Genomic DNA, 22,683 nt, shown 5'->3' with positions numbered 1-22,683 from the left:
TGCACAGTCTATCTGTTCCTGAATGGAAATGGGATCACATTTCCATGGATTTTGTCACCAAGCTACCATGATCCGTTCGAGGATGCGATGTTATTTGGGTAGTGATCGACCGATTGACGAAGTCTGCTTGTTTTATTCCGTACAGGATGACGTATCGTCATGATCAGATGACTGAGTTGTATGTTAGCAATGTTTTGAGATTGCATGGTGTGCCGAAGTCGATCGTTTCAGACAGAGATCCTAGATTCACTTCGCATTTCTGGCATAGTCTTCAGGAGGCACTTTGTACTCGATTGCATCTGAGTACAGCTTATCATCCTCAGACGGATGGACAGTCAGAGCGGACTATTCAGACGTTAGAGGATATGTTGCGAGCGGTAGTGCTAGACTTTGGCACTAGTTGGCAGGATTCTTTGCCTCTTGTCGAGTTTTCTTACAACAACGGCTTCCAAGCGAGTATCGGTATGGCGCCTTTTGAGGCTTTGTATGGTAAGAAGTGCCGATCTCCGTTGTTTTGGGATGATTTGTCCGAGTCACCAGATTTGGGACCGGAGATGCTTAGAGATATGGCAGAGGAGGTGAAGATCATTCAGATTAGAATGAAGTCAGCCCAAGATAGACAGGCGAAGTATGCGAATGTCAGACGTAGACCTCTGAGTTTCGAGCAGGGAGACAGTGTTTTCCTTAAGATTTCTCCATTCAGAGGCACTGTTAGATTCGGTAAGAGAGGGAAGTTGTCTCCGAGATTTATCGGGCCTTACGAGATTCTCGAGAAGATAGGAGATCTTGCCTACAGACTTGCACTTCCTCCGTATTTATCTGGTATTCAATACGTTTTCCACGTCTCTATGCTGCGGAAGTATCATCCAGATCATTCTCATATCCTTCAGCCTGATGAAGCCGAGTTAGACGAGACTCTGATCTATTTGGAACGATCGATTCAGATCCTTGATCAGAAAGAAAAGCAACTCAGAACCAAGCTGATTCCATTAGTGAAAGTGCAGTGGAGCCATCACGGAGTCAAGGAAACGACTTGGGAGACAGAATCTGACATGAGACAGCGATTTTCGGAGTTATTCGGATGACGTGAGTTCTTCTTACTTTCTTTAGTTCTTTATTTTATCTTTGAGTTGTGGTTCTCGTTGATTTCGAGGACGAAATCTCTTCTTAGTGGGGGAGAATTGTAACGCCCCGTTTTTATTTTAAATGAGTTTATTTGAGTTAATCGGAGATTGCAGAGTTCACGAGCCGACTTGATTTTGATCAGGGTCCTTTTTGCAAATTTTGGAAATTTCAGGGACTAAAATGCAAATATTGATTTTTATATATTATCTACACTTAGAATGGATTGGGAAAAGTCTTCTTCTCCTTCCACCTAACCGAGATCCTCCATTGAAATGCTTCCAATGTTTCTTCAAGCTTTCAAAATCAAGTCCGAGCTCGATCCGTCCGTTAGAAATTATTTCTGAAGGCAGATTAGCGATCACTGCAGCGAGAGCTCTGTTATACCGTAAGTATTTCTCCGATCGGATATGTTTTGTTTTTCGGAGTTTGTTAGAATCGATTTAGATTCTAGTATGTTGTTCTCGACAGAGTTCTGATCTTTTATTATCTGTCGGTTTTGAAATAGAGCGACGTTCGGATTTGTTATCATTTTTGGAAGCCTTTTTCGAAAATAATGGTTTTGAGATTTGTTGGGTTTGCCTTGTTTTGGTTGTTTTGGCTTTGATATGAGTTAATATAAGTCACTACAAGAAAAACGGCCAAAGACAACGCTTTTTCCGCGTTGTTAATATCCCCGAAAAAGCGTTGTCGTAGCCAGTGTTGTAAAAGACCACGCTCAAAGACAACGCAGAAAAAGCGTTGTCGTTTCTGGAAACGACAACGCTTTTTCCGCGTTGTCTTTGTCACAAAAAAGCGTTGTCGTAGTTCAAAAGCTTTTTAAGCGTTGTCTTTTTTAGTAACGACAACGCTTTTTTCACCTACGACAACGTTTAAAAAGCGTTGTCTTTTCTCAAATAAAAAACAAAAAAAAATATAATTCACAAATTTTCAATATTATCACTCAATATTCAAATTTTTTGAAAATTAAATCTAATATACAATATTTTAATATTATAAATCATTCAAATATAATAAAAATCATTCAAATATAACAAATAATTGAATTCTTCATGTTCATCTCGGCCATTTGCGCTATGCTTTCTGCCTCAAACCGGAGTCGGCGATCATACCAACTCTCAGAATGCTAAATCCATTTGGAGGACTGGAAATGTGCTGAACAACTTCGTAATTTGCTTGCTTTAATATAAAGGTAGGATTCATCATAAGCCCCATATTATCTTATGGGCATTCTATAGAAATACACGCATGATAGAATACTGGATGAGAAGATGGTAACAATCACCATAAATCAAAACAAATGCACACACGACTAAAACCCAAGAGCTAGTAGTGATTCACAATGTATGTCCCAAAAAAGTATGTGGAAGTCACCTGTATAAAGTAAATTGCGCAATTACTCGAAATATAGAAAACTCTCAGTTTATCTGTTGGCAAACTTCTAGCCTGACCAAGAACAACAATTGAATTGTTAGTCAATTCTTCATGTAAAATCAAGCTAAAAAATATTTGACACACCATGGTGATGATGCTATTTGTGACAAAAGTGGCCCAATGCTTTGAGCCATTGGAACAAGAACAGGTGAAAGCAAAGGAATGTCCAGGCTTGCGTCCTGAAAGTAGAATAAACATGTAAAGCACCTAAACTTTAAACATATATTAGTATGCAGATTATGAACTCAAAAAACACATGCCAAAAAGGGACAACCAATAGATTTAAGTCAAACTTGAGGAACTTATGTGCACTACCATTAGATGATTATTGTTCCGAAATATGAAAAATACCATGTATTTGATATCTGTAAAGTAAGAAAAATTGTGTTGTTTTCATACATGTATAAATGCGCTCTAGTCAAACAAGAACAGGTATCCAATTCAAGCCCGCTAAGCAAGCAACAATGTTTGTCAATTAAATTGATGATTATTTTTCTGTTCAAGGCAGAATGTTTACAGGGTGGCATTTGTGTTAGGCTGAGCCACTATCCATTATATGGATAACGTCTAACTTATGTTGCTACTGGTGAAAGCAATATAAGTGGAAAAGCATAAGAAAATTGTCATGTTCCTCGCTATCAAAAAATTTATGCGTGAAGATGTGCAACTGTTTGCACAAAACACACGAATGTGCACCTTATTAAATGGGATTTCTCACTTTTCCATTCATCCTAATTCTTCCTTCATAAACAACTTTAGGAATATCACAAGACACCTAATGAAGGTGCATGTATTTCAATAAAAAAAATTTAGAGGTGTACTTCCAGTACTAATAAAAAAAACAACCTCAAATTTATTTAAGATCATAAATTTAGAGGTCCTAATTCTTTCTTTCGTTTATGTCCAATAAAAAATTAGTTTTTTTTAAGAGAGTTTATGTCCAAATAAATAAAATGACAGTAACTGGGATCCATTAATTCCATATATATATCAAGAGTTAAAAACTTAAAATGAACACAAGAAGGCGCTAGCTGCGGGTCTCCATCCCTGTCCTTTTCACTCTCATGTTCAAAAACACTACAAAATTTAAAAGACCAATGTGTGTGTGTACACATTCATGCTAACTTATTTTTGCCGACTCAAGGTTACTTTTCAATTATTCAAGGTTATTGCAACTGTATGGAATGGAGGAAACTTCTTAATTGAAGTTATGTCAAGGCAAGTGTTGAAGGAGAAGAAGAAAACAGAGATTAAGCCCATTGAGGCTCAGTTTGACCAATCTGCCGAGAAGGAGAATTTAATGAAAGCCAATAATTCTACTGATGCAATGAAGTTTTAGTAGCATTTTATTGCTTGTACTTTACTTTTGTTGACTTGTAGAAATGCTGTCGTTTATAATGAATTGATGTTTTTATATTTGGTGAAAGGCTGTGTAATTGTTCTGTGTTTTTTGGTGTCTTGTGTGTAGCATTTTATTGCTTGTACTTTACTTAAGAGCACAATTAAACACTCAAACACTCAAACTATAACATTAAATTAGAGTGCAAAAATATTTAACTCGAATTTATAAAACTGACAGGACAAGGAGCTGGAATATGAATCACAAAATAGATGTTTTCAAACTATTTGCATCAATTAAGTAATACTATATAATGCACTTCAGTCCTCACATACTTGACCACTCAAACTACTTAAGTTTAGGAACAGAAAATGGAAACTGGTGCACAGTATTATTCTCAGAAGGAACATAATTGCCATAAATAACTAAATATGCTACCTGCATACGAGTCACAAGAACCAATATTGGGTTCGTTATCAAAACATTTATTGACTTGTGGCATAAAATGGCAATCATGTTAGTTGAAAAATAAGAGTAATCCTGAATGAGATTATATAGGACTGAACACAGATAAATAAACCAAATAATTTCTGAAAAAAAATTCAAGTACCCATCAAGGACCGCAACAATAAGCCGCGAAAGCATTCCTAGAGTGCCATCCCCGTGTCCTTTTCTTTTATTTTCAGCTACTATAGCCTTGGCTTTATTTTTGAAAACTGGTAAAACGAATAATAAACACCCTAGCAGCTTCACAAAGGAGATCATTAGTTAAAATGCAGGAAATATGGAATTTAATGAAATCCCGGGAAAGTATTTCATCTCAGAATGGAAAATCAGAATAAACACACTGGAATTGGCTAAATATTAGAGTCAAGGAATATATACCTCTTGTGCTGACATCTGCGCCACGCTTTCTGCCCAGCCCATGACCCTGAGCTCGAAGCTGGAATTAACTCATGTGAGATGTAAGATGACTTTTTAAGAGAAATATTTAATGATATTAAATATAACACAGTAAAAAAATGCAAATGAAATGGAATAACATATTTGTGCCTATCGATTGAACAAAACTCTCAATTTGTCATTAACCAAATTTTTAAAAAAAAACCATACATTTAAATTAAATTAAAGTTGAACACGCGCACGGGCACATTTTATAGAAAGCGATTCAATCCACTAACGAACCACTGGTGCATATTACAATACAATCAAGAATTGTAAATTGTAAAATTAAAACAATATAGAATGCAAATTATTAGTTAGGAAAATGTGAGATTTGTAATTTGTAAGGGGATGTGGGTGACCAGTTTAGTTACACTATATATAAACATTTACACTATAACAAAGATAAGATCGATGTCCACGGAATAGAGGCAAAAAAGATGATAAATCTTCTGACATATTACATGCAAAATATATATATTTTTTCCTGTCTGAGATGGACCACTTCAGCAGCAAAAACATGAGCCAATCATGTATGTTCACCAAAATCCCACCCTTTTCACCAACAAACTTCTACTTTAAAAGGACCAAAAATATATATCATATTATTATTCTTTCATAATATATTAATCACTCTTGTTCTACATCGTACACCACATCTTTCTCTTCGAACTTCACAGCCACCAGAAACCTTATTGTGACCTGTCAAATGGGCAAAAAATTGAGATTTGAGACGTTCCAATCTAAGGGAGAAAAAAGAGTATGATGGCATATGTTTGTTCGCACCTTTTGGGGATCGTAGATTGCATATTCATTGTACTCGAGAGGACTATTCTTGTGCTCAGACGACTAAGACGGGATCAGTCGGCCGCATGGAACTTTTACGTCATCTTTCCACATGAAATGCTCCGACTCATCGGTTTTCTTCCGGCCACGACCTACTACTCCATGTTTCTTCTTCTCAAGAGATGACGAATCCTAACATGAACGCATGAGAAGTTGCAACTTGCAAAGTAAAGTATGACGACAAAGGCAAAAAGAACGAGCTGCGAATCAATACCTCTGGAGTTGATGTCAATTCTGTAACCTTTTCACCCAACGACGCGATGGCCAAGATCAGGAATCCTTCTGGCCTGTCCACAGTGGTGAATCCGTACCGGGCTGCTTCTGATGCAGCATCTGAACAAACTATAGCCTTGCCAAACTGTACATAAGAAAAACATACCATATGTTCGAGGAAACAATAAAAAAAATATGTAACAAAAGGTGCAAGCATGATAGATGATTAATCGATCTTGCCATGTAACCGGGGATGGGTAGAGAGCATGGAGCTAGCAAGAATCCTTTCTGAAGGTGACGCAGCATATTAGAACTTCGATTACCTGATATATGAATGATTAAAAACCCGGGAGGAGTTCGAAAAAGGATACGCAAGGAAGGTGTCCTGTTCCGGTCATACCACACCACAGGAGGACTTTGTTCGGTAGCTTCTTGGTTTCCTCGAGCGAGGGGCAAGCACTAAATTCCATAGAATAAACATTCTCAATTGATACTCCATAACTCTAGGGGAAATTTCAGAAGAAACAGTGTCAAATATGAAAACAATTTGGACTCGATGTTATAAGATAAACAGACGACAAAGGACGAGACTAATCAGTCTTACAATTTCGCCGACTTTGACCGGTTCATAAGTTTTCTCCAGATATTTTGCTATCATCTTGTAATCATGGGCTTCTTTCTCTAGTGGAGATATGGAACATCTCAATTTCTTATATACTTCAAACAGAGGGTCATCAAGAGTTGAACCGGAAATATCTCCTATGATCCGTGAAGCCGAGTTTATATCTCTTAAAGTCTTGAATGCAGACACAACCTGCACGTCTCTTTCAAAATTAGCATTCAATGAATCCATAGCAACGCTCACAACATAATTTCATAGTATTTGGATACAGTATTTAATTTCCAGTATTTCAGAGTTTTTGGAACACTCACGTGATCAGCAAGATCATTAGAATCTCGGAAAATAAATGGTCTTGTCGAAAGCATAAGAGTAAACATTCTTTGGCTAAAATCAGACCACATCGCTTCGCCCTTCATCACTGTTTCTTTATGCCGCTTGAGCTTCTTCACAAATTCCAATAGGGCATCTTCACCTGAATTATTCCCATTCATGAGAGAGTGTAGTTGAAACACTTAATAAAGATCAAGACTGGGCAAATAACTTACATCTTTTCAAATGGTGATCCGTCAACATACCGAACGGTATATCCGGAACATCTAGCCCTGTCTCCATCAAAGCATACCTACAAACAAAACATAGTATTTTGCCTACCCACAACCTTGAAAAAAATACAAGTAAATTTAATTAATCCATGGACTACCCACCTATAAATCTCCTGGCCACACAGAATTTTCATGATATGCGCCACCTTGGGCACAGGCTTAGGATGAGCTCTAACCAAATTCTAGCTCCAATAACAAATTTCCGATGCCCATGGCAGCGATTGACGACAAGAAATGGGTGGCTAGGGTTGGGTCTTGGTGGAATCGTGAGAGCACGAGAGACTCGTGAATGATTTTTCTTATCTTAAGATGGGCTTCTCAGAGCTCACTTGAAAAATCGTTGATGAATCGAGCAAGACCAGCAAAAATCGACATGGGAAAGCAGATTTTGATTTGAAAGAGAGAAAAAGGCAAAAGGGATCGGAGAAGGTGATCGAGAAGGGGTTTGGGGATTTTGGTGTTAAGGAGGTGTAATAATATTTATTTTAAGTTTTATTTTAAATAAAACTAATATTTTTTTTACAACATTTTTTTAAAAAGTGTTTTTGTACATAGGAAAAAAAGCGCTCATAGACAACACTTTTAAAAGCGTTGTCTTTGACCTAAAAAAATGCTAATAGACAACGCGTTTTTAAAAAAGCGTAGTCTTTGATGAATAAAATATATATAACGACAACGCTTTTCACTAAAAGCGTTGTCTTTTAAAAAAAGACAACCCTTTTCACTAAAAGCGTTGTCTTTTAAGTGTTGTGTTTGTGCATTTTTGTTGTAGTGAGTATTGAACTGTTGTCTGCATTTCCGGTTTGTTCAGTTTATAGCCGCTATGCCGTCGGTTTGAGTTTTGGGGATTTCGAACCGTTTTTGAGTTGTGATCTTGACTTGTAAGTTGATCGTGGTTATTGATCATTTATTGGTATCTAAACAGATTCGTTTGGAGTTTGTCAAGCCAGAGTTAACAGCGTTTTGATCGTCAAGAGTTGGACGAAGATCGGTAAAGAGTTTTACCTTGAGCCTTGTTGTTGTTTAGATTGGTTAGACTTTGATACAATCTTTTGTTGTAGCTTTCCAGAGATTGGAACTACTTGCCTTGAAAGGTAAAAGCAGTCATCGTCGCGAGATAGCATACTCGGGACTGTTGGTTCTCGAGTTTTCCGTTTTAAATCACATATTGCATCAATACTTGTTCTAGCATGTGGAACTTGTATTTGTTGGTTGATTGAGTTTCGTCATGTGACTTTTGCTTATATTTATGCTATGCATTCGTCTTGAGCCTACTTTGTTTACAGCGGGCAGAACCGCCCTTTTTGTTTTAGACGTTTGGGAACTATGATTGAGTGGCCTAGGTCGTAGTCCTTTCGCCTAGTGCTAGCATACTCATTATGGTTGCTCAAAGTCTAGAGGAGTGGGATACGTGGCACCACCTCGATTGGGAGAGTCAGTGAGTTGTTACGTGATCTCATCCTCGGGATCCCAAAAGCACAGCAGCAATCCCTTGTTTATCAGATTTGATAACCTGTTTTAAAGACATGCATTCTTTACGTTAACATTGAATACTTGTTACCTTGAAAGCATGTTTATTGAATTTATTACATGCTATGTTGCTTTTACTGGGATTATCTTTCTCACTGGTTTATCCGGCTGTTGCTTTGTTTTGTATGTGTACTTGGCAACAGGTGGGGCAGGACCAAGTCAGCGAAGGCCTGGTTAGCAACAAGAGGGAGAGCTAGTAGTGAAACTCGGTTTAGAAGTCGTGTCGGCATGTCTACCTAGTTGTATTTGAACATGTTTAGATATCGAACTTCGTTATGTTATCGTATTGTTTATGCGAGCTGTGTTGAAAGTTTGTCGTTACAAATCCAATACTTTTGAGCGGTTGTGTAACCCTAGAATTTCATGTATTAGTTGGGGAACTTGTGATTGTAATGCATGATAAAATGTTGTTGGTTTTGGACTCAAGTTCTAGCATGATTTCTTCTGTTTTGCTCTGTTTCTGTCACCGCTCGATCCGCAAGATCTTGCGGATCGAGCGAGGGCATTTTGATGCAGTTTCTGTTTTGGAAATTTTGTGTCTCGCTCGATCTGCAAGATCTTACGGATCGAGCGAGGGCTGGGTTTTCCGGGCAGTAACTTTGGCAAAAGTTGCTCGCTCGATCCGCAAGATCATGCGGATCGAGCGAGGCACTGTTTCAAAAAAAAAAAATTATCTTATTGCTTTTAACCTTTGGTTATTGTATGCCTTATTTTTGTTTAATCCCGAGATTAGTTGTTTGGAATCGAGGTCTCGCAGTGCTACATACCAGGGCCCGGTCTATCTCTGTTATCTGATCCTTGACCTCGAGTTTATAGGGAGTTCACTTTGCATGCATGTATACTCATACTCTTGTGCTGAGCGTTTTATGCTCATGTCTCGTACTCTGTGTTTCTGGACACCCTATTCCATGGGGCAGGTTTGCGATTGGACGAGGCTGGTGGATCCAAGAGGGGCTAGGCAGTGGTTGGCCAGCTGGAGCTTTGTCTAGGTTTTATTTATGTTGTTTTGGTTTGATACAGCTATTCGATTTGGTTGTATAATATTTGGATAAATTACAGATTTATTTTCTTGGGATTGTATTTATTTATGGTTTCCGCCAGTTTATTCTGATATCTATTTTATTAAGTTAATTGCATGCCTAAGTTCTGTTTAGTAGGTGATCCGGGTAAGGGTCACTACAAAAATGAAGAAGGACCCAAGCATCATGCGCGCCTACATAGCCATCACGCGCGCCCGCACTGCCTGAAGTGATTTTAGAGTTATGAGACAGAGAATAATGCGCGCGCGCGCCAGATATTCCGCGTGCCCACGTTACTTAGGAGGCGCGCCCGCGCGTCGCGAAACTTCTGCCGAAGTGTTTTTGCAATTTTGGAAACTTTGGGAAATCTTTGGGTTGATTTTGTACGATTTTTAAGTAGTATAAAAGGGATTTTTTCAGACCTTGTAGTGACCCAACCCGGATCCACTACCTAATCAGAGTTATAGTAAAAGCGCACGCAATAAAAGCTTAAAGCGTAAAGTGCGGATAATTAAAATACAACAAATCCAATCGGCAGAATACAACCGACGATATCACAAGTGTATAAGTATTGTTATACAACCAAATCGAAGGCTCAGGGTAAATAAATCCCTACCCTCTACAACTTCACACTCTCCCAAGCTCAATCCTGCTGAGAGCCGCCTGGGCCGTCCAACCTCAAACCTGCCTCGCCATAAGGTACACAACGAATACCCAAACACAGGGGCTTGAGCTAGAACGCTCAATATGAAGCAATGATATAAATACAAATATGCGCACACAGATGATTTAAAACTCAAGTGAAAACACTTGCTCATGGCGCCGAGAATATACATGTAGTAGCCCGTACCCTAATTGAGTAATTAAAGGATTAATGCTAATTAATTGAATTGGGTATTGGACGGAGCGGAAGCTCCGAAGGCACGATCGGAAGCTCCGAACAGGATCGGAAGCTCCGATGAGCGATCGGAGGCACCGATGTTATTATGTCAGGCATGACGTGTGGTTGGATCGGAAGCTCCGATCAGGACCGGAGGCTCCGATCACCCCTATCCGGAGTCAACAAGTGATATTTTGACACGTGGCAGATCAGGATCTTCGGAAGCTCCGATGGCAGGATCGGACGTTCCGATCGAGGTTCGGACGTTCCGATCAAGGATCGGAAGTTCCGATCGTTGTTTATAAATAGAAGGCCGAGACTTCACTTTCATTTAGAGCTGTTCTAGTCTTCTTAGGCTTGGTCCGGAGGTCGGCGAGGCGTTCGGTAGTCGTAGCGGAGTTGTGCCCAAGTTCTGGAGGCATCGACATCAAAGGGCTAACGACGGACGAAGGTATAGCTTTTGCTTCCTATAAATATTTAGGAGTATGCAATAGCTTAGTTAAGGCTTTTAGAGTACTTTAATGATAGTAGTATCATTTGGCAGTGTAGAGCAGACTATAGGCGTGGACCTAGAGTTGGTAGAGCTTGCACTGTTTTGAGGTACGAAAGTACTGTTCGAGATATCCTGACTGAGTATGCATGTATTATGTGACCGCATGATTTATATGACATGATATTATGATGCATTCATTTGCATCTTGCTGTATCTCCTTCGAGATGTCTGTTAGTAGGGTTGTACCCTATCCTGTTAGTGGATGGACTTCCATCGATTTGGGTCCGGTGTTTCCACGGTTATCTCGGTATGGGAGCCACCTCCTGAAGCGACGGCACAGCGTGCTACATACAAGGGCCCGGTCTGTCTCTGTTATCTGATCCTTGACCTCGAGTCTATAGGGAGTTCACTTTGCATGCATGTATACTCATACTCTCGCACTGAGAGTTTTATGCTCACGTCTCGTACTCTGTATTTTTTGGACACCCTATTCCATGGGGCAGGTTTGCGATTGGACGAGGAGGGTGGATCCAGGAGGGGCTAGTCAGTGGTTGGCCAGCTGGAGCTTCGCTTAGGTTTTATTACTGTTGTTTGGGTTTATACAGCTATTCGATTTGGTTGTATATTATTGGATAAATTACAGATTCCTTTACTTGGGATTGTATAATGTTTATGGTTTCCGCAGTTTTATTCTGATATCTGTTTTATTAAGTTAATTGCATGCCTAAGTTCTGTTTAGTAGGTGATCCGGGTAAGGGTCACTACATTTATGGTATTAGAGCATGCAAAAGATTTCTTGGGATTTAGTCTCATCTTGAGGTATTTTTGTAGATGTCAAATCGTGACGACCAGAGTTCTCATGGCAGTGTTGGTGGGCGTTGGGGTGATGCCGACCGGGAGCCTCGTCGAGAACGGCGTCATCGTCACCATGACGACGAGCGTTTCACTGTGCGTCGATTCTTAGCTATGGGTCCTAAGCCCTTAGTTGGAGGTGAGTCTCCGGAGGATGCGGAGAACTGGTTAGACCGCATGGAGACAACTTTTCAGACTTTCCAATGCACCGATGAGCAGAAGGTGGAGACCCTTGGCTATCTTCTAGATGGGCGTGCGCGCAGGTGGTGGAGGTTTACTTCTGCACCTTTTGTTACGGCGAGAGGAGTGGCCACCTGAGCCGAGTTCCGCACAGATTTCCAAAAGCGGTATTTTCCTCCTGCACTCCGACAGTCGAAGGCAGGCGAGCTATTGAGTCTGCGACAGGGAGCCATGTCTATCGATGAGTATCAGCAGATGTTATTTGATCTGCTATCCTATTGCCCCGAGATTGCTGATAGCTCAGAGATGAAGTATAATCTGTTCCTTCAGGGCCTTAACCCTGAGATCCATGACCGTGTGGCGGTTGGCGACGACATGTCCTACAAGGGTTTGGTGAGCCGTTGTCACTAGGCGGAGGATAGCATTCGGCGGAACAGGTCTTTATCTCAGTCGAGACCTGCTAGTTCTTTGGGTCCCCGTGCCCAAACTTTCAAGAAGTCTGGATCTTCTTCTTCCTCTGGTTCTGGAGGTGTTGTTCGTTTCGGTAAGAAGGACAAGTGTGATCACTGTGGGAAGAACCATCCATCCGACAAGTGCCGTAGAGCTTCTGGAGCTTGTTTCCATTGTGGAGAGACTGGTCATATCCGGAGGGATTGTCCACAGTCTGGGGGAGGCGGTTCTGGTTCTGGTTCAGGATCGGGTTCTCAGGCCACCGTACAGCAGAGGTCGCAGGGACAGTCTGCTGGGAGTTCTCATTTGAGGCCACGAGCTTCTGGCCAGGTGTTTGCCCTTAGTCATGATCAGGCTGTGGAGGAGAATGAGAAAGTCATCGCAGGTACATTTCTGCTTTATGATATACATGCTCTTGTACTTATTGACACTGGTGCATCTCATTCCTTCATTTCTGCATGTTTTGTTAAGAGGCATAAGTTACCATGCATTGCACTAGACGTAGTGATGTCTGTTTCTACTCCGACGGGCCAATCTGCTTTGGCTAAGCGTCTAGTGATGGGTTGCCCTTTAGAGTTCGAAGGGAACATTCTGTTAGCGAATCTCATGGTCCTGACGATGGACGACTTTGATTGCATTCTGGGAATAGATATGTTGACTACCTATCGAGCTTCAGTGGACTGCTATCAGATATTAGTACGCTTTCATCCGCAAGGGAGGGAGAGTTGGTTTTTCTATGGTGAGGGAGCGCGACCCCCGATGCCTTTGGTATCAGCTTTGAGAGCCTTTAGAGCTCTAGAGTCTGGCGGGGAAGGCTACCTTATCTATGCAATTGATTTGTCCGCTGAGAGTATTGGGTTAGAGAGCATTCCTGTTGTGGATGAATTTCCAGATGTATTTCCTGATGAGATTCCGGGTTTTTCTCCTGCTAGGGAAGTCGAGTTTGGCATAGAGTTGATGCCGGGTACTTCGCCTATTTCTAGAGCACCGTATCATCTGGCTCCGTCAGAGATGCATGAGTTAAAGAATCAGCTACAGGATCTTTTGGACAAGGGGTACATTCGTCCTAGTGTGTCTCCTTGGGGAGCTCCTGTTCTCTTCGTGAAGAAGAAGGATGGGTCGATGCGGCTGTGCATTGACTATCGACAGCTGAATCGAGTCACTGTGAAGAACAAGTATCCGTTGCCTCGTATTGATGACTTGTTCGATCAGCTACAGGGCACGTCAGTTTACTCCAAGATTGACTTGAGATCTGGGTATCATCAGTTGAGAGTCCGTGATCAGGATGTAGCCAAGACTGCATTCCGTACTCGCTATGGGCATTACGAGTTTCTAGTGATGCCATTTGGTTTGACTAATGCGCCGGCTATATTCATGGATTTGATGAACCGTGTCTTCAGGGAGTATTTGGACAAGTTTGTCGTGGTCTTCATTGACGATATCTTGGTGTATTCGCGTAATACGGAAGAGCATGTTTCTCACTTGCGGTTGGTACTACAGACTCTTCGAGATGAGCAGTTGTACGCCAAGCTGAGCAAGTGTGAGTTCTGGATGGATAGAGTGGTCTTTCTTGGTCATATCATATCCAGGGAAGGGATTTCTGTTGATCCAAGCAAGATTGAAGCGGTACTTAATTGGTCGCGTCCGACGACAGTTGCTGAGATCCGTAGTTTTCTGGGTCTAGCAGGATATTATCGTCGCTTCATTCTGAACTTCTCTCAGTTAGCTCGACCGTTGACGCAGCTTACCCGCAAGGGTGTGGATTTTGAGTGGTCCTCCGAGTGTGAGGAGAATTTCCGTGAGCTTCGACGGCGGTTGACTTCTGCGCCGGTGTTGGCATTACCGTCAGGATCTGGAGGGCATGTAGTTTACACGGATGCTTCTTTTCAGGGGTTAGGTTGTGTCCTGACTCAGAATGGGCATGTAATAGCATACGCTTCTAGACAGCTGAAGCTTCACGAGGACAACTACCCAGTCCATGATTTGGAGTTAGCAGCCATTGTGTTCGCTTTGAAGATCTGGCGTCATTATCTGTATGGCGAGAAATTTGAGATCTTCACCGACCATAAGAGTCTCAAGTATTTGTTCACTCAGGCAGAGTTGAACATGAGGCAGAGACGTTGGATGGACTTGCTTAAGGATTATGATTGCGAGATTAAGTACCATTCGGGAGCTGCTAATCTCACCGCTGATGCTTTGAGTCGCAAGGTGCGACTATCCGCACTTCAGGCTTGTTCGATGTCTAGTGCGATTAGTGACTGTTGCACTTCAGGTTATACCTTCAAGCATAAGAAATGTATGCAGAGTATCCAGATGTTTGCGATATTATCTGAGCCAGCCTTGTATTCGCGGATCCGAGATGCTCAGATGTCTGATTCGAAGACCCAGCGTTTAGCTCGTCTAGCTAACGAGGGTAGCTCGTCTGGATTTCATTATCAGTCAGATGGCTTTCTGTGTTTGTCTGGTAGGCTTGTGATTCCACAGGATGAAGAGTTGCGAGAGGAGATTTTATCTCAGGCACATCGCACTAAGTTGAGTATTCATCCTGGGAGCAACAAGATGTACAAGGATCTACATACTCGTTTCTGGTGGAAGGGAATGAAACGCAGTGTTTATCAGTTTGTTTCGAGATGTTTGGTGTGTCAACAGGTCAAGGCAGAGCACCGACGACCCGGAGGATTGCTTCATAGTCTGCCTATTCCGGAATGGAAATGGGAGTTTATCACTATGGACTTTGTGACCCATTTTCCGGTATCCCCGAGGAACTGTGATGCTATCTGGGTTGTGGTGGACCGACTCACCAAGTCAGCGCATTTCATTGCCTATAGCCGAGAGTACTCTGTGGATTGCATGGCACGGATGTACATTCAGGAGATCGTCCGACTTAATGGAGTGCCTGTGAGCATTGTCAGCGATCGGGACCCCAGGTTTACTTCTAGATTTTGGGGGAGTGTTCAGCGTGCGATGGGTACTACTCTCAGTTTGAGTACAACCTATCATCCGGAGACTGATGGTCAGTCAGAGCGCACTATCCGTACGCTAGAGGATATGCTTAGAGCGTGCGTCTTGGATTTTGGTCCAGCCTGGCAGGATCATTTGCCGTTGATCGAGTTCGCTTACAAAAACAGCTATCATACTAGTATTGGGATGGCACCTTTTGAGGCGTTGTATGGGCGACGTTGTCGCACTCCACTCTTTTGGGAAGAAGTGGGGGAGAGACAGGCTGAGGGACCGGAATTTATCCAGCAGGCGATAGACATTGTTGATCAGATCAAGAAACGGATTAAGACTGCACAGGATCGTCAGGCCAGCTATGCTAATATCAAGCGTAGGCCTTTGCAGTTCGAGGTCGGGGAGAAAGTGTTTCTGAGAGTGTCACCTTTCCGCAAGATTCTCAGATTTGGCCTTAAGGGCAAGTTGTCTCCCAGATTTATCGGTCCGTTTGAGATGTTGGAGAGCATTGGCGATTTGGCTTATCGACTAGCTTTGCCACCGCATCTATCCAGTATTCACGACGTGTTCCACGTATCTCTGTTGCGACGGTATGTGGAGGATGAATCTCATATTCTGCAGGTTCAGGTAGACACGGATTTGACTTGTAGTAGCCCGAACCCTAATTGAGTAACTAAAGGATTAATGCTAATTAAATAAATTGGGGATTGGACGGATCGGAAGCTCCGAAGGAACGATCGGAAGCTCCGATCGGGATCGGAAGCTCCGATGAGGATCGGAGGCACCGATGATATTACGTCATCCATGACGTGTGGCTGGATCGGAAGCTCCGATCAGGACCGGAGGCTCCGATCACCCCTATCTGGAGTCAACAAGTGATATTTTGACACGTGGCAGATCAGGATCTTCGGAAGCTCCGATGGCAGGATCGGACGTTCCGATCGAGGATCGGAGGCTCCGATCGTTGTCTATAAATAGAAGGCCGAGACTTCATTTCTCCTTGCCAATTCCGGATTTCCTCCCTATTTCTAGTCATATTCGAGCTGTTCTAGTCTTCTTAGGCTTGGTCCGGAGGTCGGAGAGGCGTTCGGTAGTCGTAGCGGAGTTGTGCCCAAGTTCTGGAGGCATCGACATCAAAGGGCTAACGACGGACGAAGGTATAACTTTTGCTTCCTATAAATATTTAGGAGTATGCAATAGCTTAGTTAAGGCTTTTAGAGCACTTTAATGATAGTAGTATCATTTCGCTGTGTAGGCGGACTTTAGGCTTGGACTTAGAGCTGGTAGTGCCTACCTGGTATTTTGAGGTACGGAAGTACTATTCGAGATATCCTGACTGAGTATGCATGTATTATGTGACCGCATGATTTATATGCCATGATATTATGCTGCATTCATTTGCATCTTGCTGTATCTCCTTCGAGATGTCTGTTAGTAGGGTTGTACCCTATCCTGTTAGTGGATGGACTTCCATTGATTTGGGTCCGGCGTATCCACAGTTATCTCGGTATGGGAGCCACCTCCTGCAGCGACGGCACAGCGTGCTACATGCCAGGGCCCGGTCTGTCTCTGTTATCTGATCCTTGACCTCGAGTCTATAGGGAGTTCACTTTGCATGCATGTATACTCATACTCTCGCACTGAGCGTTTTATGCTCACGTCTCATACTCTGTATTTTTCTGGACACCCTATTCCATGGGGCAGGTTTGCGATTGGACGAGGAGGGTGGATCCAGGAAGGGCTAGTCAGTGGTTGGCCAGCTGGAGCTTCGTCTAGGCTTTATTACTGTTGTTTGGGTTTATACAGCTATTCGATTTGGTTGTATATTATTGGATAATTACAGATTCCTTTACTTGGGATTGTATAATGTTATTGGTTTCCGCAGTTTTATTCTGATATCTGTTTCTTTAAGTTAATTGCATGCCTAAGTTCTGTTTAGTAGGTGATCCGGGTAAGGGTCACTACATTTATGGTATCAGAGCATGCAAAAGATTTCTTGGGATTTAGTCTCATCTTGAGGTATTTTTGTAGATGTCAAATCGTGACGACCAGAGTTCTCATGGCAGTGTTGGTGGGCGTTGGGGTGATGCCGACCGGGAGCCTCGTCGAGAACGGCGTCATCGTCATCATGACGACGAGCGTTTCACTGTGCGTCGATTCTTAGCTATGGGTCCTAAGCCCTTAGTTGGAGGTGAGTCTCCGGAGGATGCGGAGAACTGGTTAGACCGCATGGAGACAACTTTTCAGACTTTCCAATGCACCGATGAGCAGAAGGTGGAGACACTTGGCTATCTTCTGGATGGGCGTGCGCGCAGGTGGTGGAGGTTTACTTCTACACCTTTTCTTGCGGCGAGAGGAGTAGCCACCTGGGCCGAGTTTCGCACAGCTTTCCAAAAGCGGTATTTTCCTCCTGCACTCCGACAGTCGAAGGCAGGCGAGCTACTGAGTCTGCGACAGGGAACCATGTCTATCGATGAGTATCAGCAGAGGTTCTTTGATCTGCTATCCTATTGCCCCGAGATTGCTGATAGCTCAGAGATGAAGTATAATCTGTTCCTTCAGGGCCTTAACCCTGAGATCCATGACCGTGTGGCGGTTGGCGACGACATGTCCTACGAGGGTTTGGTGAGCCGTTGTCATCAGGCAGAGGACAGCATTCGGCGGAACAGGTCTTTCCCTCAGTCGAGGCCTGCTAGTTCTTTGGGTCCCCGTGCCCAAACTTTCAAGAAGTCTGGATCTTCTTCTTCCTCTGGTTCTGGAGGTATTGTCCGTTATGGTAAGAAGGAAAAGTGTGATCACTGTGGGAAGAACCATCCATCCGACAAGTGCCGCAAAGCTTCTGGAGCTTGTTTCCGTTGTGGAGAGACTGGTCATATCCGGAGGGATTGTCCACTGTCTGGGGGAGGTTGTTCTGGTTCTGGTACAGGATCGGGTTCTCAGGCTACCGTTCAGCAGAGGTTGCAGGGACAGTCTGCTGGGAGTTCTCATTTGAGGCCACGAGCTTCTGGCCAGGTGTTTGCCCTGAGACATGATCAGGCTGTGGAGGAGAATGAGAAAGTCATCGCAGGTACATTTATGCTTTATGGTATACCTGCTCTTGTACTTATTGACACTGGTGCATCTCATTCCTTCATTTCTGCACGTTTTGTTATGAGGCATAAGTTACCATGCATTGCACTAGAAGTAGTGATGTCTGTTTCTACTCCGAAGGGCCAATCTGCTTTGGCTAAGCGTCTAGTGATGGGTTGCCCTTTAGAGTTCGAAGGGAATGTTCTGTTGGCGAATCTCATGGTCCTGGCGATGGACGACATTGATTGCATTCTGGGAATAGATGTGCTGACTACCTATCGAGCTTCAGTGGACTGCTATCAGAGATTAGTACGCTTTCATCCGGAAGGGAGTGAGAGTTGGTTTTTCTATGGTGAGGGAGCGCGACCCCCAATGCCTTTGGTATCCGCTTTGAGAGCCTGTCGAGCTCTAGAGTCTGGCGGGGAAGGCTTCCTTATCTATGTAGTTGATTTGTCCGCTGAGAGTATTGGGATAGAGAGCATTCCTGTTGTGGATGAATTTCCAGATGTGTTTCCTGATGAGATTCTGGGTTTTCCTCCTGCTAGGGAAGTCGAGTTTGGCATAGAGTTGATGCCGGGTACTTCGCCTATTTCTAGAGCACCGTATCGTCTGGCACCGTCAGAGATGCGTGAATTGAAGAATCAGCTACAGGATCTTTTGGACAAGGGGTACATTCGTCCTAGTGTATCTCCTTGGGGAGCTCCTGTTCTCTTCGTGAAGAAGAAGGATGGGTCGATGCGGCTGTGCATTGACTATCGGCAGCTGAATCGAGTGACGGTGAAGAACAAGTATCCGTTGCCTCGTGTTGATGACTTTTTTGACCAGCTGCAGGGCACATCAATTTACTCCAAGATTGATTTGAGATCTGGGTATCATCAGTTGAGAGTCCGTGATCAGGACGTAGCCAAGACTGCATTCCGTACTCGCTATGGGCATTACGAGTTCCTAGTGATGCCATTTGGTTTGACTAATGCGCCGGCTATATTCATGGATCTGATGAACCGTGTCTTCAGGGAGTATTTGGACAAGTTTGTCGTGGTCTTCATTGACGACATCTTGGTGTATTCGCGTAATACGGAAGAGCATGTTTCTCACTTGCGTTTGGTACTGCAGACTCTTCGAGATGTGCAATTGTACGCCAAGCTGAGCAAGTGTGAGTTCTGGATGGATAGAGTGGTTTTTCTTGGCCATATCATATCCAGGGAGGGGATTTCTGTTGATCCAAGCAAGATTGAAGCGGTACTTAATTGGTCGCGTCTGACGACAGTTGCTGAGATCCGTAGTTTTCTGGGTCTAGCAGGGTATTATCGTCGCTTCATTCTGAACTTCTCTCAGTTAGCTTGACCGTTGATGCAGCTTACCCGCAAGGGTGTGGATTTTGAGTGGTCCTCTGAGTGTGAGGAGAATTTCCGTGAGCTTCGACGGCGGTTGACTTCTGCGCCGGTGTTAGCATTACCGTCCGGATCTGGAGGGTATGTAGTTTACACGGATGCTTCTCTTCAGGGGTTAGGTTGTGTCCTGACCCAGAATGGGCATGTGATCGCCTACGCTTCTAGACAGCTGAAGCTTCACGAGGACAACTACCCAGTCCATGATTTGGAGTTAGCAGCCATTGTGTTCGCTTTGAAGATTTGGCGTCATTATCTGTATGGCGAGAAATTTGAGATCTTCACCGACCATAAGAGTCTCAAGTATTTGTTCACTCAGGCGGAGTTGAACATGAGGCAGAGACGTTGGATGGACTTGCTTAAGGACTATGATTGCGAGATTAAGTACCATCCAGGAGCTGCTAATCTCACCGCTGATGCTTTGAGTCGCAAGGTGCGACTATCCGCACTTCAGACTTGTTCGATGTCTAGTGCGATCAGTGACTGTTGTACTTCAGGTTATACCTTCAAGCATAAGAAAGGTATGCAGAGTATCCAGATGTTTGCGATATTATCTGAGCCAGCCTTGTATTCGCGGATCCGAGATGCTCAGATGTCTGATTCAAAGACCCAGCGTTTAGCTCGTCTAGCTAACGAGGGTAGCTCGTCTGGATTTCATTATCAGTCAGATGGCTTTCTGTGTTTGTCTGGTAGGCTTGTGATTCCACAGGATGAAGAGTTGCGAGAGGAGATTTTATCTCAGGCACATCGCACTAAGTTGAGTATTCATCCTGGGAGCAACAAGATGTACAAGGATCTACGTACTCGTTTCTGGTGGAAGGGAATGAAACGCAGTGTTTATCAGTTTGTTTCGAGATGTTTGGTGTGTCAACAGGTCAAGGCCGAGCACCGACGACCTGGAGGATTGCTTCACAGTCTGCCTATTCCTGAATGGAAATGGGAGTTTATCACTATGGACTTTGTGACCCATTTGCCGGTATCCCCGAGGAACTGTGATGCTATCTGGGTTGTGGTGGACCGACTCACCAAGTCAGCACATTTCATTGCCTATAGTCGAGAGTACTCTGTGGATCGCATGGCACGGATGTACATTCAGGAGATCGTCCGACTTCATGGAGGGCCTGTGAGCATTGTCAGCGATCGGGACCCCAGGTTTACATCTAGATTCTGGGGGAGTGTTCAGCGTGCGATGGGTACTACTCTCAGTTTGAGTACAGCCTATCATCCGGAGACTGATGGTCAGTCAGAGCGCACTATCCGTACGTTAGAGGATATGCTTAGAGCGTGCGTCATGGATTTTGGTTCAGCCTGGCAGGATCATTTGCCGTTGATCGAGTTCGCTTACAACAAAATCTATCACACTAGTATTGGGATGGCACCTTTTGAGGCGTTGTATGGGCGACGTTGTCGTACTCCACTCTTCTGGGAAGAAGTGGGGGAGAGACAGGCTGAAGGACCGGAGTTTATCCAGCAGGCGATAGACATTGTTGATCAAATCAAGAAACGGATTAAGACTGCACAGGATCGTCAGGCCAGTTATGCTAATATCAAGCGTAGGCCCTTGCAGTTCGAGGTCGGGGAGAAAGTGTTTCTGAGAGTGTCACCTTTCCGCAAGATTCTCAGATTTGGCCTTAAGGGCAAGTTGTCTCCCAGATTTATCGGTCCGTTTGAGATCTTGGAGAGTATTGGCGATTTGGCTTATCGACTAGCTTTGCCACCGCATCTATCCAGTATTCACGACGTGTTCCACGTATCTCTGTTGCGACGATATGTGGCGGATGAATCTCATATCCTGCAGCGATCTGAGGTTCAGGTAGACAAGGATTTGACTTATGTTGAGAAACCTCTTCGCATCCTTGATTATAAGGATAAGGTTTTACGGAACAAAGTCATTCCTTTGGTTTTAGTTCAGTGGCAGCGCCGAGGCACTGAGGAAGCTACTTGGGAGCTTGAGGACAGGATGCGTAAAGACCATCCTGAGTTGTTTTGATTTCATTCTTTAAGTTGTATTCAGTTGCAAACTCTGTAAACGTTGGATTTGAATAAAGAATGTTTCTGATTTCTGTATTTGCATTCGGTACTTAAGATCTGATTTCGAGGACGAAATATCTTAAGTGGGGGAGAATGTAGTAGCCCAAACCCTAATTGAGTAATTAAAGGATTAATGCTAATTAAATAAATTGGGGATTGGACGGATCGGAAGCTCTGAAGGGACGATCGGAAGCTCCGATCGGGATCGGAAGCTCCGATGAGGATCGGAGGCACCGATGATATTACGTCATCCATGACGTGTGGCTGGATCGGAAGCTCCGATCAGGACCGGAGGCTCCGATCACCCCTATCTGGAGTCAACAAGTGATATTTTGACACGTGGCAGATCAGGATCTTCGGAAGCTCCGATGGGAGGATCGGACGTTCCGATCGAGGATCGGAGGCTCCGATCGTTGTCTATAAATAGAAGGCCGAGACTTCATTTCTCCTTGCCAATTCCGGATTTCCTCCCTATTTCTAGTCATATTCGAGCTGTTCTAGTCTTCTTAGGCTTGGTCCGGAGGTCGGAGAGGCGTTCGGTAGTCGTAGCTGAGTTGTGCCCAAGTTCTGGAGGCATCGACATCAAAGGGCTAACGACGGACAAAGGTATAGCTTTTGCTTCCTATAAATATTTAGGAGTATGCAATAGCTTAGTTAAGGCTTTTAGAGCACTTTAATGATAGTAGTATCATTTCGCTGTGTAGGCGGACTTTAGGCTT

At 43.5% G+C, this 22,683-nt stretch overlaps 1 long non-coding RNA gene and 1 pseudogene across 1 annotated transcript; both read right to left on the bottom strand.

The window, feature by feature from the left end:
* Positions 1–2,182: 2,182 nt before the first annotated feature.
* Positions 2,183–2,679, bottom strand: LOC140889613 (uncharacterized). Its single transcript, XR_012152149.1, has 3 exons — positions 2,641–2,679; positions 2,497–2,568; positions 2,183–2,354 (listed from the first exon to the last, which is right to left on the bottom strand). It is a non-coding gene; the product is annotated as an uncharacterized lncRNA (long non-coding RNA).
* Positions 2,680–5,467: 2,788 nt separating this feature from the next.
* Positions 5,468–7,495, bottom strand: LOC140894565 (protein ADP-ribosyltransferase PARP3-like; annotated as a pseudogene).
* Positions 7,496–22,683: the final 15,188 nt, after the last annotated feature.

This window comes from Henckelia pumila, chromosome 1, assembly GCF_033568475.1.
Source record: "Henckelia pumila isolate YLH828 chromosome 1, ASM3356847v2, whole genome shotgun sequence".
Taxonomy (NCBI): domain Eukaryota; kingdom Viridiplantae; phylum Streptophyta; class Magnoliopsida; order Lamiales; family Gesneriaceae; genus Henckelia; species Henckelia pumila.
This window is presented reverse-complemented; position numbering and strand designations above follow the sequence as displayed.